The sequence below is a fragment of the Triturus cristatus genome, chromosome 3_1 (assembly GCF_964204655.1).
Source record: "Triturus cristatus chromosome 3_1, aTriCri1.1, whole genome shotgun sequence".
Lineage (NCBI taxonomy): Eukaryota > Metazoa > Chordata > Amphibia > Caudata > Salamandridae > Triturus > Triturus cristatus.
This window is the reverse complement of record NC_140583.1, coordinates 216,782,399-216,801,278: the sequence shown is the minus strand read 5'-3', so window position 1 is coordinate 216,801,278 and position 18,880 is coordinate 216,782,399. Positions and strand designations below refer to the sequence as shown.

The following is an 18,880-nucleotide window of genomic DNA, read 5'->3' as shown; positions in this document are numbered from 1 at the left end:
ATGGTCAAGGACAGGTGCTGAGACAGGACCGCGGGGGAAGGAGCCTGGAGCAGCCAGTCGTCCAAGGAAGGAAACACCGACACACCCAGGAGGTGAAGATGGGCCACCAAGGGAGCCACTAGCGTGGTGAACACGCGGGAGCGGACCGGAGACCAAACGGGACACAGAACTGCCAATGATGACCCTCCAGGCAGAAGCGCAGGAACTTCTGATCCTCCAGAACTACAGGCACATGAAGATAAGCGTCCTGGAGATCCAGCGTAGCAAACACCCAGCCGGTGTGAATCAAAGGTATCACCCGTTGCAAGGTCTCCATCTTGTATGGGATCTTCCAGACAAACAAGTTCAGACTCCGGAGATTGATGATATTCCGAAAACCTCCTGTGACCTTCGGAACAAGAAAGACAACCGAATAGGTCCCCAGACCCCACTCCAACCAGGGAACGGGCACAATCGCCTTCTTCAAGAGCAAAGTGCGAACACCGTCCACCAAAGACTGACGCTGAGACTGGTTCAAGGGCGTCGGAGTCCGCACCATGCCCAAGGGAGGAGGAAGGGACAGAAACTCGATCCTATACCCCCAGACCAGGACATCCAGTACCCACTGACCAGAGGTCATCAGATGCCAAGGAGGAAGGAACAACCGCAACCTCCCACCAACCTCTAGCGCAACACCAGCGTGACCGACCTCGGGCGGCATAGTCAGGAACGCTGTCCAGCATCAGGGGGGGGCTTCTTCTGGAACTTCCCGGGGAAACCCCTACCAGCACCTCTCGGGCCCTTAAAGGAGGACTGCTGAAACCTGGAATGCTGACGCAAAGGTCTTGGCATAATGAAAGAAAAATCCTTACGAGAAGGCTGTCGACGGAAGGAACAGGAATGCTTCCGCTCTTTGAACACTTTGTGAAGTTTATCCTCAAGAACATCCCCAAAAAGACGAGGGCCCGTAAAGGGCAAGCGCAAAGCCATGGATTTCTGCACAGAATCCGTATTCCAACCCTTCAGCAACAAGTTGCGACGAGCAGCAATAGAGCAACCACAGGACAAGACAGAAGCGTGCACAGAATCAAAGGCAATGTCCGAGAGGAATTCAGCCTGACGTTCCATGGATTCCAGCAAGTCCGGACTACTGCCCCCCCTCCTGCATAGTGGAAAACAAAGTCTTAAAGTCAGTCAATAGTGATTGAGCGCCATAAGCCCCATAGACTCCAGAACGGATAGCAAGGTGAGAGCCAGCATAAGATTTCCTCAACGCAGAGTCAATTTTCTTATCCACACCATCACGCAGAATATTATCATCCGCCATAGAGGGACGACTCACCAAACTGGCGACAATGGAATCAACATGCACCGACTCAGGAAACAACTCCTCCATGTCCTGCAAAGTATACAGTTTGGACATAAAGCGTGACAACATGATGTGATCCAGATCCTTCCATTCTTTCAAGAGGACATCCATCACAAAGGGATGGATAGGAAGAGAAGTAGTAACAGGCTTCCGAAACTGCGGCAGAACAGCTTCCCTGGAAGTACTGGCCACTGCATCATCAGGAAACCCCATGTTCTCACATACATGAGAAAGAAGGTCAGGCAACAACTCCTTGGAAAGATATTTGCCTTTTAGATCCACCGCACCCGAGGAAGAGGCATCAGAAGAATCCGAGGAAGAAATGTCCGAATAGAGACCAACACCCCCAGCAGAACGACCCCCAACAGACTTCTTGGAGGACTTCAGATCTGACAAAGTCTCCAAAATCAGGCGCTTCAACCTTCCATCATTCAACCTGGCCCGCTTCACTGCAGGAGCAGAATCCCCACTGTCAGCCTGGGAAGAGGAATAAGAAACAGGAGACAAATGCTTTCGCTTCTTATGATGTTTCCTCATAACGAACACCAAAAGACAGGACCAGCGCACACAACAACACAGGCAGGAACCGACCAGAAGTGAACACCCGCCTCCTTTTAAACAAAAAAATTGAAAAACGCCCCATAATCAACCGGCAAATCAAACAGCTGAGCAGAACCAGGACGCGAGGCAGATGAGGGCGTGGCCACCCAAAGACACAAAACCACACCCACCACGGCCGCCGAAGGCTGAAAGATGCAGAGAAACGCAGCCCTGGCGCGCAGTACCCATGAGGATGCCGGAAACCAGACATCGAACTGCCCCAATGTCGTGAAGCACCCGGAGCCCAACCCAGGTGCCCAGCACAGAAAACCAGCAGCAGAGCACCCGGAGCCCAATCCGGGTGCCCCAAAAGGCCAGCGTCCGAGCGGGAAGGCAGGCACACACAAACGGAGCACCCAGAGCCCAACCCGGGTGCAACCGAAGAAGGACAAAGCATGGAGCGGCCGGACCCTGTCCCTTTCAGAGCAAAGTCTCTGAGCAGCCCAAACGGAGATCTCCGGCAGGGACGGGGTGAGAAAGGCGTTCAGCACAAAGGACCAGCAGTTCTCCAGTGAACCGTCCCGGCAGTAATCTGCGATGCACAAAGTGAGCCATGGGCCCCAGTTGAAAGTGCCAAGAAAGCCCCAGCAAATTGCATCGGTTGACAGGCGCAGCAATGGAGAACTCACCCGACCGCGATATTCCAGGAAACCAGCGCAGCCCAGCAGAACCGGCAACCAAGAACCTGAAGGAGTCCAGGAAGCCCAGCAACCCGACTCAAGCAGCGCCCACGAAGGTCCATGAGCACCCCCAGAGCCCAGCAAAGGAGGAAAACACAGGACAACACGAAGCAGGTAAGTGCCCAGCACTAACCCAAGCGTCCCCCGTCAGGTCTACCGGCAGGAAACAAAACAGGATGTGCTTTCTGTTGGCTATGTACTTATAGCCCCTGGAAGGAAGGTGGGTGGAGCCTAAAAGTGTTTCATGTTTTGTTTCCTGTCAAGTGGAATACCTCATTAGTGATGACTGGGTCGAGGACGAGGGATGTAGAGGTAATGGAGGGATGTGCTAGTGACGGAAGAGTGATGTTTAAGGGTGGGGTGGTGTGGTGTGGTGTTGGTAGGGGTAATTAGGGATAATGTCATGGGGTGCTTAGGTGGTGCTCTGTTTATGTAGTTCTCATAATTATGCTGTACTGATATTTACAATTCCGTTATTCGGTGTAATACATTTATAAAGGGTCACAAGATTTTAAGTATGTACAGGATTCCATTTATTCGGTGTTTGTGGATCAATCAACGGACATGTGATCCTCTGCCTGGCCTCAGAGAGAGGTTTACCCTATGACAGATGAGTGGTACCAAGAAGGAGATCGTGACCTGGCCAAGTTTATCCACCTACCTCAGGGGACAACATACCAGCGAGTTGCTAGACAGACCACACTGACCATCCACTCTCTGCTTTGAGAGAAAAGCGGGAAAGCCGAAGAGCAACGATAGACCTAATGCAACACAATCTGAGACGCGGGACATGTCCATGTAAAGAAAGGCTGCAAGAAGAGCACACGGGCTCATCAACTCACCCAGAAAAAGGGCAGCTGCCCTCCGTCACTAGTAACACCTTGTAGACCTATCTGCATGTGCAAAGGCTGCAAAATAAGCAGTGTTTTCATGTGTGATATAAGAATAGCGGAGTCTGAGATGTCTACACCCACCTACAATGGGATGTAGGGCAGCAGACTGTAAGGTCAACCGAAAGAAACTACCAGAAGCACGTCGGCTTGTAGGGATAGTGGGTGATTGGTGAGAGGCCAGTCCCACTTGAAGGTGGTGGGGTTAGTCTAGTATATACTGTCCCATTTCCAGCCCTCCCAAAACAAATTCACTATTAGCATATCCACACCTGACTAATAACTGCAAAGCACCCACAAACAGGCAGTTTGGTTATGTCACATCAAGGTGAACTCCTACAATATCCAAGACTTTTCAGCATGTTTTGGTCCTACAACAGAATGAAGATTTGTAAACATGCTGGCAGGCCCTCAGATCCTGCTGGCAGTCCATGGACCTAGCAGCAGCTACCGATCCTAACACTCGAATCCTAACACTGGGTACTCGTGATGTCTAGATGCGGCATTCACCACATAAATTATGAACACCGGGCATTAAGTATGTCTGAGGAGAAGCTCTGACCCGCATGCAGCGGCATCGCCCAGAGCCACACCGGGGCTGCTCCTTAAAGGCAGACATTAGCACCCAGCATGCCTCTGGCTGAAGGCGCGCGAGCATCGGCGGGGCCAGAAAAGCTTTTAAGCGCCAACGAGACCCGCGAGCAACCGCGCTTCCTTTCAGTGTCAGCTCCGATCCCGTCTCAGGGCCGCGGCTGTTTCAGGTACAGAGTGCTCGGTGGTTTGGGCCTTGTTGTGTGGAGAGAGCGCTCCACCGAAAACATCTGTTCCTTTCACCTGGAAACCACAATGCGCTGCGAAGCGGCCGCAGCGGCCCAGTGGGCTTTGCGAAATCTGCCTCCCGGGGTCTAGCAGGGTTTTCTGTAGCAGGGTATCAGCAACCACTTAGAAGCCAAGAAGCTTTTAGAGCGCATGATACGACAGAGGCTGGACAGCGAGGGCGGCGCTTCAGAGGAAAGTTCACACTTGCTGCCTTTTCACCTTGCATAACATCCGGGCTCACTTAGACACTCTCTAGATTTCAAAAGAGGTGTTTTGAGTGAGGCGTAGCTAGGGGGGGGCGGTGGGGGCGGTCCGCCCCAGGCGGCACTAGTTTGTGGGCGGCGGCCGCGTGGCACTGGTGGCCCGTGGCGGCAGCCTTTATAATTTATTTGGGTACACTCGCGCTCGCGATGACACTACTGTAAACTCGCAGCTTGTCTTTCACTTTAGTATCCTATCGTCGTTTGTTTTTATTTTATGCTTTTTCAGCTCTCTTGTAAGGCTGCCCGGGGGGGGGTCGCGCAGCGGCCCGCCCCTTGGAGGGCGGCCGCCTTAGTGCCACAGGAAGGCACAGGGGTGGGAGGTCGAGTCCCTGGGCTAGTCCGGGGGAGACCCCAACAGATAGCTGTTTCCGGCGAGGGCGGGCAGGAGACAGGGGTACTTATATCTGTCTCCGCCCCCTCCTCGCCCTCTTGTCCGCTCGTTCGCCTTGGCGCCGGTCGTTCCCCTGGGTCTCGCGGCGGGTTTATCCTTGTGATCCCGGTTATCCCGGTAAGTGTTGGTGATTGATTGAAGCGAGAGTCTCTGTGGAGCGGCGGGTGATCTTGGTGCCATTGCGTGGCCGGGAGGGCCCGGATCGGTGCTTTTATTAAGGCATTCGTGGCTGCGGGGCTGTAGCTCAAGGTTAGAGCGCATGCGGTGCATGCCTGTGGCCCCAGGTTCGATTCTCCGGGATCTCCGCTTCTGTCACAGTGCTGCCGACCTCGGAGCAGGGGACCAGGGTGCGAGAGTCGGAATTGTCTTTTTGAGAGCACGGGTGTCATTATGCCAGGGGGTGTAGCCCAGTGGTAGAGCGCAGGGATTGCGTGGAGGAGGCCCCGGAAGGGCTGGATTTAAGACGGTGCGACCGTGGTGCTATCTTCTTGTGGGCGCCGGGTTTGGATGTTTATTAGGCTTTTGAAGCACCGGATGCTGCGTTTCTTTCAGATCTCACATGTGGGTCAAGTTACTCGTGTGACTAATTTCCTCCTGGAGAGATCAGCATTTTGTAGAGTTGAGGTTGAGACTAACGGGAAGTTAGTGCAGAGGGTAGGTGTTCCTGCTGCTAAGAACGTGTGCCAAGTAGATTACAGAGTGCGTTTGATGTAAATAGGTCAGCAGGTTGCTGTTTTCAAAGGAGGCACACCTTTTTACTCACAAGTTACAACTTGAAGTACGTTATTCAATAACTGCATGCACACCGCCAAGCATACATTAAGAGAACATTGTCTATTTTGCAAAAAGGGCTAATTTTGGGAGGCGGGAGCTTGCATAGCGCGCGTTTGACCCGAATCGGGCAGCACAGCGCTTTCTTGCACCAGTTGCCTCACATGCTGGCATGTACGGATAGTGTTGGATGAAAGGAGTGAAGGTTAGCACTTCCCTTGACAAGGATGGAAGGGGTGTCCGAGTGGCCTTTACAACACATGCACGGTTAAGGCACCGTTACTTACTTACTGGCGTCTAAACCATGTCAGGCATGATGCGCGTTTTAGTAATACAGTGCAGCAACGCATGATTAAGAAAGGAAGTTGCGCAATTGGTTTGTCGAGGAGAGGATGTGGACCGTCGGCTACGCTGCGGCGAGGTCGCGTACACGTGAGAAGTCCCTGGGTGTGGAATGCGGGTGGCTTTGATCTGGGGAGTCCAGGTTCGGGCCTCAGCGTGGGCATTGTAGGGAGAGGCGGTGTGGCCTCAGGCACGCGCGCGCTGTCGCAGGCTGGTCTTTGTTTTCCCCGCGCGTGAATGTGGATGTAAGGCGGCGCCACGTGGGGCCCCCCCTTTACCGTGGGGCCAAGTTCTCGCTATATATATATATAATGTGCACACCGGAGCAGAGTATCAGCCAGGGGAGGTGAGGGGCATTTGTCTGATAGTGCTATGTGGGCACGGTGTCCTGTAGGGCAGAGTATGCACTATGTAGGCTTGCGTCATTTTGGTGTGTCCCCTTGCGGCGGAGCGGGTGCTATGTGTAGCGCGCGGATGCCGATTGGACTTGGGCGGGCTAGCGCGATGTCATAATAACCTCAAGGGAAGAAAGGCCAAGAGTGTGGGTGCTCTTTGCCTGGTTAGTTCTAGCTCAAGTTCGTGCTGTATAGGCCCCGGATTGGGATATTGCAGTTTTGGGTGTTTCTGGGATCGCTTGATTGGACCCCGGCCGAGCCTCCTTGTTGGGTTTTAGTATGTAGTTACGGGCCCGTGCTCGGCGCTCCAGTGCCTTCGGGTCGAGCCTCGCTTTTGTCTGAGATGTGCAAAAAAAAAAAAAAAAAAAAATATATAAAAAAAAAAAAAATTCATATAGGACTGTATGAGTAATACTGGTTTCTTCAAGAAAGTGGTCTTTAGTGTGGTAATATGACCGGCCCGGTGGCTTAGCGATCTAATACCCCCTCGTCAGGGACCGGTGTCCGGCCTTTTGGTCGCAGCTTCTATTGCTCTGCCTGTCATCCAGGAGGTTGATTAATTGAGGACCACTGAGTTGGGTGACTAGAACCATCTGCTATTAAGTGCCTTGTCACCTATTGCTCAGCCTTTCATCCACAGGAAGTCGATAAATGAGTACCTTGGAGGGGGTAACAATTGGCATCTATTATTTAGTACCAGGTTACCTAATGGTTCAGCCTTGCATCCATTGTCGATAAATGAGTACCATTGAGTTGGGAAACAGGAACAATCTGTCTCAGTGCCAAGTTACCGTATTGCTCAGCCTTTCAGCCTCCTGAGGCGACTAATGAGTTCCTTCAAGTTGGGTAGCTAGAACCATCGATCATTTGCGCCAAGTTACCACGGGTGTACATGCTTCCTTGTTGTTATAATTACTTGCGATTGGAGAGGTAGGGAAACTGGTTAAGATATGTCAAACAGTGTAGAATTTGTCTGGTTAGAAATAAGGGATCAGGATCTCCTTTTGCTCGTGTAAGCGCTCCACACTTTCTGGTCGTGTTAGCGCCATATTTACATGCAAAAATTCCCTGTGGCTACTGAAGCTGCACTCAGAAGGGATATGTAGGGAACGGGGGTCCAGAAGGGGCATTTCAGGACTGAGCACTGTACACCTCCCTCAGGACAGGAGAGCAGGCTTTCTGTTACTGCCCAAAGGTGTTGAGGCCTCCAAGATCACGCCTGGCCTCTTCCTCAACAAGAACGAATATTTGGAGTTCAATCATAATATGAATAGTAATTTTCACGTGTTCTCTCTATGCCTACAGGCTTCTGGTCACTCTGTTCAGACACCAGCTCCTTTGCACACACCACGTATATGTATACTGTATATTTAATGGCGAAAGATGGCCATTTCTGGAAATTGTTGTATGTACTGCGTAAAGCCCTGCCCCGTGGTCACAGCATTGCCGCTTTCTCCGCGAGAGTGAGAGAGTTTTACAGCATTTGAGTCATGTGTTGGAGACTAGCATAGTTGAGTAGACTGCCCCAAGTCTTTAGTTTTGACTAGACAAGTTTAAGAACTCTGCTTCGTGTGTGTTAGATGATTTTCATCTGGCAAGGAATTATATGGAAAGGGCTTTTAGGGGACAACATATTCTGATTGGCACGTATTACAAATAACCTTGAGGAGGAAGGTAGGGCTCATGTATATCAGTGCCTTGTTCTTGTTTTGTTGTGAAATGTGATACATGGCTTAATGGAACATAGGGGCTGCATCACACTATTTGGTAACTGAAGTGGTCGCTACGCAGCACAAACGGTGAACTGCAGCTATATGCAGGGGTCGCATCAACACTTCCCAGTAATTAAGGTCGGTTTAGGTTGTCGGTGCCTCTATTCTAAAGTGTGCTGGTGGGGAAGGGACAATAAATATGCCTTTAAAACTTGTTTTACCACAGGGGCTGTGCATTCAAAGACAGGTCGGCCCGTTTTGTTATATGTTCCTTGTTGCGGTTTGGGTTAGCGGGGTTTGATTTTCCTCCTCCCATGCATTGATATGTCATGGCATTGTCGCTTGTCTTAGAGATTGAGTGACGTTGCTTGAGTTCTACCGGGCTGGGACTGTCGAAGTACACGTGGTGAGTCGGCCACCTTGGAGGCATGCTCCTGAAGGGGTAATGTGGTATACAGCATCCACCAAGGGGTAGGTGTCCTCCGCCACAGTAGATTACCTCGTGGGCCCGAGTCGGTCAATGGCATAGGGTGAGGGGCCCGTTTTGTTGTGTCCGTCAACGTCCCTTGTCCCGGAAGGAGATGTGATTTCCCGGTTATTGCCTGCAGTGGGCCAGGCAGGTTGACCTATTGTGTGATTTCTTGGTGGCCACTGCTTTACCAGCCTGTTGTGTACGTCGTTCATCGCCACCGGCCCCACATCGTACTCTGGTGGTTATGCATTGCAGATGTCCTTAAAGTATTTGGTAACCCATTAGATGTTGTAAACAGACCTGGGGAAGCAATGATCTGCCTGACTTTGCCTGGGGTCACCAATAATGACCACGGCTCTCGCTGTGGGTAATGCACACCCTTCCTCGGGTATCCCGGGTGCCTTCTGATTTAAAATAAAAATATTCACACTGAAAGGGCTTGGGAGTGTAAAATTTAGTAAGTTTGGCTAGTGTGTTGGTGACCCGGCCTTTCCAATGCCTGAACGGAGGCATGTTTCAAGAGGATATGCCTGTTAGCCACAATGATGTCGCATTATCCTATGCACCATAGAGGCTTAGTCAAGCCAGTACTGATGTGAGATGGGAGGTTGAACGGTAGTACTCCTGCCTCAGCGGTTCTGGGGGGGGTCTGGTTGCAATGGCAATTTAGGCCGAGTGGACTTGGGACGTGGTACTGATCGGGGACTGGTGTGGGTCTCAATGGCAGGCCGCCATGCAAGGGGACCATGTACCTAGGGCACGTACATCAGGCAGTGACATGTGAACTGGGACCATGTGTACTAGAATATGCAGGAGCGGTTCACACCACGGTCGGTCAGATGGGAAGTTGTCATCTTGATTCTCACTGGATACCCTAACTCCACCACGCCTATTGTAAGCTGAGGACGCTTGTTGCCGCTGTTAGACCTGCTATTAGTTAGTACCTCACTGCTGGGCCTTGGCCCGGTTTGTCTCGCGTCAGGGCCAGTTTGGGGGTACCGGCGAGCTGTTTGCTCCTCGGCTGAAGCGGGCGCTGCTAGTACAGGGCAAGACTGATGAGGCCAGGCAGCATGACAAAGGTCTTTTCGGCACTGGCAGAATGGTGCAGGCTGCGAAGTAGTGCCATTACAGAACATGGATTTGTCAACATTCAGCTAGGAAATGATTAGCAGCAGGAAGGTATTAAACCAGGGTGAGCAATTGGTTTTGGTTTCGTGCTCAACAGGAGCAAGGGAAGTGCATTCTGTCCCATCAGGGTACGGGGACCGTCTATAGCACCAGATACTGTAATGCTGCCATCTTCGCCCTGGGCTGGGGGGTCAAGGTCTTCCATCTTTACAGCCAGACTCTGAGCAGGCAAAGGCATACTTGCGAGGGTGCAATGGGCACTCAGCAGTAGAGTTGGATGGGTCATCATACCCTGGTATGACGCAGTGATGAAACATAGGTTATGGCCTCACACGACCAGGCACTCGAGGGCAGCTGTGGCGGGGGTGTGCCAGTGCCAAGAGGGTGCGGGTTGCCTGAGTAGGGCTGCTGGCTTGGAGGGAGCACTACTCTGATCGCCACAAGGGCACGTTTGTTTCATAGAAGGCTGAATTGTTACTTTTATGGCATGGTGCCAGTTGCTTTAGTTATGCGCATGTCTGTTGTCAGGCTGTTCAGAGGTATTTTAGCTCAGGCATGGCCAAGCATGGGTTATAGGCCAGTGGTCTGCCCTGGGATTCGTGTTAACAGGCAGGTGAAGCAGCAGAACTTGGAGGGGCTTGGGTTTGACCTCTGGGTACTAGGGCGGAGTCTGGTTGCTCACCTAGTAGCACGCCCTTGAGTTTGACGAAACAGGTACCTTTGCGAGCATCAGTACCGGGTAACTTCGCCCGCCCTCCAGCACTGGCTGGCAGCTATGCAGGTTGTGGAAGTGGCCTTCCAACAGGGGCCTATGGTCCACATGATTAAGGGAAGCACCGGGGGAACACTTTAAGCTATAAATTTGCAGGAGACCAATTGGCTTTTCCAGTATTCAAATAGAGAAGCATTTTACACGTTGTTCTCCTCTGTGGTCACTCTGACCTGTCTCTCCCTGGTATACTAGCAGAATTTTGGGAGGGCAAGGCTTTACAGTTGGTGGTGACTGATGGAATACGATGGGCATACTCCAACGGAGTGAAAGAGGAAGGAAGGCAGGCTGGGCACTGCCAGGCAGGAGTGTCTTGGCAAAGGTATTGTTATTTAGCCATACAAAGGCACCTTTGGACCATCGCCTATTTAGGTTTAAGGTCATTTCAGTCAAATCCACGGAGGAGTTTAGAAAGGTTGGGGGAACCTGTCCTGATGGTGCACGCTGCCCGCCGGCCCGGTTGGGCGTAGACTTGTTTTGACTGGACCTGGGAGAAGCCCGGTATCAGTATGCTGTAGGTATGATGGCCTACCAGGAGCCATGCGCAGTTGCGCAGAGCAAAGAGGTCTTGGCTTCATCAGGCATGGTCTTATACACGCCAAGTCCACAGGGTGCCGGGAGGGAGATGGGGTGCACCTCCCTAGTTTAGGCACGGTTCTTTTCCTACTGGACCTAGGGGAAGCTTTGGCTGCAGCAGGTTGTTAGTAATAGGCTACCTTGGCAAGGAGCCCGCTCAGGAGAAGCCATTGAGGTGTCAAGGAGAAAAGTTAATAGCGCCATGTGCAAGTTCACTGAGCTAAGAGGCTTTGGCTTCATCAGGCATGGCCTTTTACACGCCAAATCAACAGGGTGTCTGGAGGGTGATGGGGTGCACCTCTCCACGCTAGGCATGAATTTAATTTTACTTGACCTTGGTGAAGCCTTGGCAGCTGCGGGTTGCGAATAGACTGGACCTACTGGGCCTAGGGGAAGCTTTGGCTGCAGCAGGTTGTAAGGAAATAGGTCTACCTTGGTGGGGGGCCCTGGTAGTGACGGTGGCCACTCCCAAGGCTGTGGAGGAGTTACAGGGCGATCCAGGGTCTGCACTTACCAAGGGGTACAGCATGCAGCAGCACCATGGGGTGCTAAGCCAGGATACCCAGGGATGTTTAGCGGGTCCCCTGGAAGAACGACGGCGCCCCGTTAACCGAAAGGCGGTTGTGGGTCTGAGCAACCGGGGGCTGCCATTTATGCTCCGCCCACCCATCACGGGGGGGCGTGTGAAGCATGTGGACTGGTGGTCCACGGATGGGAGGGGTGGACCCTCCCAATATTTGGTATACACCAGTTGGCGTTGCCATGGTGACTCTAGGCTTATCAGACGGGCAGGCGGCATAGGGCTGGCCTGCCCTGGGATCGCCCGTAAGATAACCCACCTTGTTTGCATATTGGTTATGCTAATAAACCTGCAGCAATATTTCTCCACTTACATTACAGTGTCGTGTGTTTTTATTTATGCACTTATGTACTTTTGTGCTTTGTGATAACTGTTGCCGATATTGGCACTATGTAAGGCTGCCCGGGGGGGGGTCGCGCAGCGGCCCGCCCCTTGGAGGGCGGCCGCCTTAGTGCCACAGGAAGGCACAGGGGTGGGAGGTCGAGTCCCTGGGCTAGTCCGGGGGAGACCCCAACAGATAGCTGTTTCCGGCGAGGGCGGGCAGGAGACAGGGGTACTTATATCTGTCTCCGCCCCCTCCTCGCCCTCTTGTCCGCTCGTTCGCCTTGCCCGCCCCTCCGCTTACCCGGCGTCCGGAGGGACAAAAGGGGGGGGCAGGTTTTTTCTAACAGTGTTACTTTGTGTTGCAGGAGGAGTTACAGGGCGATCCAGGGTCTGCACTTACCAAGGGGTACAGCATGCAGCAGCACCATGGGGTGCTAAGCCAGGATACCCAGGGATGTTTAGCGGGTCCCCTGGAAGAACGACGGCGCCCCGTTAACCGAAAGGCGGTTGTGGGTCTGAGCAACCGGGGGCTGCCATTTATGCTCCGCCCACCCATCACGGGGGGGCGTGTGAAGCATGTGGACTGGTGGTCCACGGATGGGAGGGGTGGACCCTCCCAATATTTGGTATACACCAGTTGGCGTTGCCATGGTGACTCTAGGCTTATCAGACGGGCAGGCGGCATAGGGCTGGCCTGCCCTGGGATCGCCCGTAAGATAACCCACCTTGTTTGCATATTGGTTATGCTAATAAACCTGCAGCAATATTTCTCCACTTACATTACAGTGTCGTGTGTTTTTATTTATGCACTTATGTACTTTTGTGCTTTGTGATAACTGTTGCCGATATTGGCACTATGCCTGTGCTCGTCGTTATAGGAAGCTGCTGACATAGGCCCAGCAGGAGCAGTGTTCGCCACGATGCCTGCCTTCTGCTGTCTGCATCGTGCTCTGATCCTGCCTGACTTTGAGGCCGAAGCGGCAGCCTTGAAAGCACAATTGGCTCTGCATACCACAGCGCAGGAGATGCAGCACTTGCCACGCAGACGGGCCGGGCATCAGGTTCGTAGCCAAGAGGAACGTAATTTTTTAAAAAAGAAATCCCCGTACAATGCTTTTTTTCAGGCATCTAAAACCCGAGCAGTTTTCAATGCTCAAGAATCTTCAATGCCTGAAAAAACACGAGAGGTGTGATTGTATGATTTTCCAGTTCTTATGGGAGATCATGTACATGGAATTTAGTCAATGACGACACTTTAAAATCACTAATTACCCTCTGTCAACTTATAGATGTGTTTGTAGACAAAACTTTCAATACCTGCAATTGCATCTGCTACAGTCTGTCATAGATAAACCGGTCCATGCTCGACATTCTTCCAAACGTGCCTATGACTAGGGGTAAGTTTACATCATTATGTCGAGTGATTGGGAAGTTTCTTTTTTGATAGCCATAAGTGGTCGTGTGAAGTACACCTTGGATCATGGCTATGCATTGCGTGCTTTACAATGTGGTTTGTGCTGTAATGTAGTTGAGAGTGTATAATGCAATGGTAACCATACATTGATACAGTATTGAATTAAAACAGCATTTCACACGCATCTTTTATTTTTAAATAAATAATATTACCTTACACATAGCCACAAAACGAACCCAGAACATAATTGTACGTCTATTCACTACATTTTAATGAAATAATGGGAGATATGTAAAATTAAGTTCCTGGCTCCAGTTTGTGCACAGGGAGAACTTCCAAGAGGTGCTTTATTTAAAAAAACAAAAAATACCTGTATAACTGTGCTTTAATTTAATGACAACAGGAGAAATTTAAAATGAAGTGTTAATTTCATTACACAATGAATATAAGGCTTAACTTTTCTCTTTAAACTTATCCCATTAAAAAAAAGTACCCCACCACTGCAGTGGCCATATATATATGTTGGAAATAGGGCCAATACCAGGGAGAACTGAGAATGGGTCAAGCGTAGGTCTGTGGCCCCTTCTTTCCATGAGCAAAGACTTGAAAATAATGCAAATAGTGACACAAAATTCATACAAAAATATGATTGAGTCCTTTAACCCCTTCCATGCCCATGACGGAACGGTTCCGTCATGAGCATCGGTTGCACTGTGCTCATGACGGAACCGTTCCGTCATGGGCCCGCCCGCGCTCGAACCCTTCAGCACCGCGGGGGAATTCCCGCAGCGCTGAAGGGGTTAAAAAATCGTTATGTTTATTTCTCCTACATGCAGAAGCATTTCATGCGAACATCAGAATACATCACTACATTGAGAGGCATTTTTAGAAGTAATAGCTTTGGAACATGAAAGGATGGACCCTCACCATCCATGATGACAATGCTATATTAACAAACTAAGTGGGAAGTCGTGCACCATACATGTGGCATAAATTATTATCACATGGAGCAAATGTATAGTCTGGCAGGAGAGATTTTTGAACAGGGTTTTTGTTCCATGCACACCCTGAACGCAGATATTTCAAGGTCCCGGCATGTGATAATGTGGAAAAAGGAGGCATGATGTAATAAAATAATTGTATTGCTGCATTTATATAGTGCTTACTACACTTATGTGGGGCACTGAAGCACTACACGGTCAACAAGTTGATCCATGTAGGCTGTATGGTTGGAAAGGGGTTGTCTTTATTTTGTGATTCTCTGATTCTCTGTGGTAAGTGTTTCCATGTTGTGCGTGATGACCACTGAGGTGTGGTTACCGAGTTATGGAACATAGTAGTGTGGTGGATGAGCAGGTGTGAGAGACAAATGTGTAGCTTATGGTTTTTAGTATGCTGGCAGCCGTGAACAGCACTGCAGGTGTGTTTGATTTCTTATGATTGTAATCTTCTTAGCTGGTTACTGCAGAGGTCAGGAGTACACAATGTGTTGAAGAGGGAAGCTGGGACTAATACCAGGCTCTCTGGTTTCATATTGTGCATTGCAGGCATTAAATGGATATTACTTTATCCCTAGTCAGTAAAGCGGGGCGTGGGTGGGAAATAATGCACACATTACTCAGCCTTTAGTACCTCACGATGATTTTCATAGATCAGAAGTAGCTCTCACTACAGAAAAGGTTGGATACCCCTAAACGGTTCGGTTGTCATGAGGGAAGTAAAGGCTCTTTGGTGACTGTGGCGTGAGAGCCTCCTCATTTTGAGAGTTGAAGAGACTGCATCTCTCAAGAATAAATGAGCCATTACTCCCCTTGACTGGAGCCCTTAGTTGCTCGCCCACACCTCATTCAGTGAATCAGTGAACATCAGAAGCCTGGCCGCTCGTGCCTAATTAACCCCTGGACACAAGACAGAGGCTGATTATGAAACATGAAGGGTTTTACCGGATATCAAACGCCAAGGTTTGCTGCCTAACCACGGAGCAGCTCCCTCTCCTGCTAGGGAAATGCTGCTGGGAAAGACTGGATTTTAGTGCGGGGGATCCGAACAGCTGATTCAGGTGGAAGTAAGTGGTGGAAAAGAGCATCTGTACAACTATATTTTAAAGGATGAATGAGTTTCTTGTTCCCATATCCTTAAAAACCCAAGACCACACTCATGCGAGGGGCTCTTCTAGGGTAACATCCTTTGTCCAGGTCATTACTTTAAACCTACAAATGTCTGGTGTCAGGTGTCCTTGTTCAATGGAAGCATAACATCACTACAAATCCCAGACTGCATTAGGATGTCACAGAAAAATGCAGGCCTGGAAGCGGAGCATGTAGTGGCCTGGAGTGAGCCAAACCTTGACAGGGACATGTTCTCAGCCCCCTAGTATGGGTAATTCAGATGGTTAGGCCCTGATTATGAGCTTTGACCAAAATCTATGCAAACAGAAGTTCCTAACAGGACTGGGATTTTGATCTGTGAGATACATATTGCATCTCTGCTGTTTTCCTTTGACAGTTTTTGGCAGGTCAAACTTGTGGAAATGTATTCGGCCGAAAAGGCCTTTGAAAAAGAGAAAACATGTTAAATTGTGTGAGTTAAATACTGATCCTGCACGTTATGCCTCATTTCCAAGTGAAAAGCTTTGAGTGTGTTCTATTTCTTGCAACCAGATAACACCTCACTTGGGGTAAGTAAGTGTGTCTACTGGATGCAGTAAATACAGCATTCTATTCTCAGTTACTTGAGCTCATGCACTTAGTAGAATTAGAAGTAGAAAAATCTGCAGCAGAAAACAGGCATAGACGAACTCTCTCAGTGTACACCTCCCAACTCAAGACTGGATTTCTGTGGCCCCCAGCCTGACACCACACTTCTGCAGCTCAAGGGTGTGTCTGCACAATTATTTACTCGTATGAACTGACCATACCTGACCAACAGGAATACCTTGGGTGCCTTCATTGGTCAATATCATCTCTGGTACAATGCAACAGTAAATGCAATTGGTTAGCTACCTCAGGCAAGTGTCCATGTTCTCTGTATATCCTCTCTCATGACGTATTACATTGACGGTGATATGTGCAGACCCTTGCGCCTAGTCCACACTCTACAAATATTTATCTTGGTGTCTTAAATGAGTTAAGTCGGTCCAACAAGAGGCATCTGGATAGAAAAGAGGAAGAGAGCTTGAGGCTGCTTGAAAGGAAGAGATAAGAGTGAGGGGTCTGGGCATAATGTGGCCCTGACTGCCAACTGCATACCCTGCTTTCTTTGAAAAGTGCAAAACACAGAGGGAGCTAGTGAAAGGTATAAAAGATGTGCCTTCCTACCTACTGTGTAGCCTTGGACCGTGTCCTGTATGTGCATGTAACTTGCATGATCGAGGTAACTATTAGTGGCGATACTACGTGTCTCTCGGACCACTGCTCGCCGTCCTTTTTCCCCAGCACCCCCCCCCCCGCTACCTGCCATGGGCGGCAGTCTGAGGGGTAGCCCCGGGCGCCAGAAGCTCTAGCTACGCCTCCCATCTCTTAGCGTGGACAGTGTTTTAGCATCCGTTTTGTTGACAGTGAAGGTGGATGTTACATTTTGCGATTCAATTTGAAACCAAGAATGCTTTGGGGCAGATTTATGAGCCCCTTGCGCCACTTTTGCGTCACTTTTAACATGGGAAAAGTGACGCAAAAGTGGCGCAAGGGGCTCATAAATCTGCCCCTTTGTATTTAGTTTACTCATGATTTATGTAGTAAGGAACCGCACCCAGCCCTTATGTATTTCCTTTTTTTTATATTTTTTTTTACAGTAAAAGCATATGATAGTTGTAAGAAAATTTCTCTTTTTGTATGGCACCCCAACTTTTTGGACGGATGCTTCAAATGTTTTTTTACCCTGCGAGTGCACTGAAGGCTGCTCACCAAACCTCAAAAGCCATTGCGCTGACTCTAAAGCGTGTATGTTAGATTGGCTTGTTCCCGGGGCCACTGGAAATATGTGGCAGCGGTGGGCCAAATTATGCGCCAGGGTTGAGTAAACTATGCAGCAAGAAATGGCAAATTATGCGTCGTGATGCGGCACTTTTTATAATAGTATTACTTAATTATTTTGTCATTTTTACACTTATTAACAGTCTGTGGGCATTGGTTACACCTTATTGATACCAGTTTAACACCCTTCTATAGCAATAAGCAACAGAAAGGTGACCAGTCAACATTTGCAAAGAGCCTTCCACTATGCGGCAACACGTCGCTGCGTTTTCCGCAGCGTTTGAACCGTTTGAGGTAGAAACACATTTTTTTGTTAAAATCTGCAGATTATGCAACAAATGATGGATTATGTGGCGGATTTATTTATTTATTTGAAAGTTTTAGATAGCACTGGCTAGACCCAGAGGTATCAGAGCGCTTTTCAAGAGGATGCGCGAGTTACAGGTTACATAGTTACGTCAATTAAATCAAAGAATCACGGAGGGGGAGGGAAGGAAACACAACGGGGAAACGAGGAAATAATGTCAGATGACCGGCTGGGTAGGTGACAGCCGAGGGGGTGAAACCAGGGCCAGACTCTATTGCTGCATGTGACAGCTCCACCGGGCATCGGCCAAGGTTGCTCGTGCACCGAGGTAAGTACAAACAGTTTTGGTATCCGCCCAGGGGGCATCGTCAAAGGTCCATCGAAAGTTCCATCAAAGTTCCACCGGGTGAGGGCCCTGTTGATCCGGCTCTGTGGTGTGTACAATGTTCAAGGTTTCAGAGGATCAGCGAGTTACGGGTTATATAGTTACATCAATTAAATCAAAGAATCAGATGCAGCAAATCTTTAATCATGCAAAAAACGCCACACAATCGCATAATTCCAGTAGCCCTGCTTATACCCAATTGACATAAGCTAATTTGCCTGTAAATCCCTAGTCTGTGGTGCCCAGAGTACCCAGGGCATGTAAGTTAGAGGGTACCCCAGGGATTGCATCACTGGTTGTGCCACCCTGGGTGAGACACAAGTAAAATGAGTCTTCCAGTCTGCCATTGCAGACTGAAAGAGTAGTTTTAAACTGTTAGCCTGACTTTGCTATTTAAAGCAATGGCAAAACCAGACTTCTCCGTGGCATATTTATGTAGGTCACCCCTATGGCAGTCCTACAGAGCCCTAAGGAAAAATGCAGAATATTTCACAGTCAGAACATGTACTTGACGTGCTGACAGTAAAAATGTGAAACAGTTGTTTTTACTATGGAAAGACTTGGTCGCCCAATTGGCAAGTACGAGGTTGCACGCTAACCCCTTCCGTTGTGCTAACTCTGAAATAGTCAGGCCAAAGTTGATACTCCAAGGTATCAAACAACTCGTTGCATTAAGCCTGACTTGATTCTCAAGTCGAAAGTAATGTAACGTTGTGCGGTGTGCAACTTTTATAAGGTTGCAT

At 49.7% G+C, this 18,880-nt stretch overlaps 1 protein-coding gene and 1 non-coding gene across 5 annotated transcripts in view; both read left to right on the top strand.

Moving 5' to 3' along the window:
* TMEM266 (transmembrane protein 266) overlaps positions 1 to 18,880 on the top strand; it is a 628,375-nt gene that overhangs the window by 538,158 nt on the left and 71,337 nt on the right. The window lies entirely within an intron of this gene.
* Positions 5,946 to 6,070, top strand: LOC146859947 (U6atac minor spliceosomal RNA). The gene has a single exon (XR_014979341.1). It is a non-coding gene; the product is annotated as a U6atac minor spliceosomal RNA (small nuclear RNA).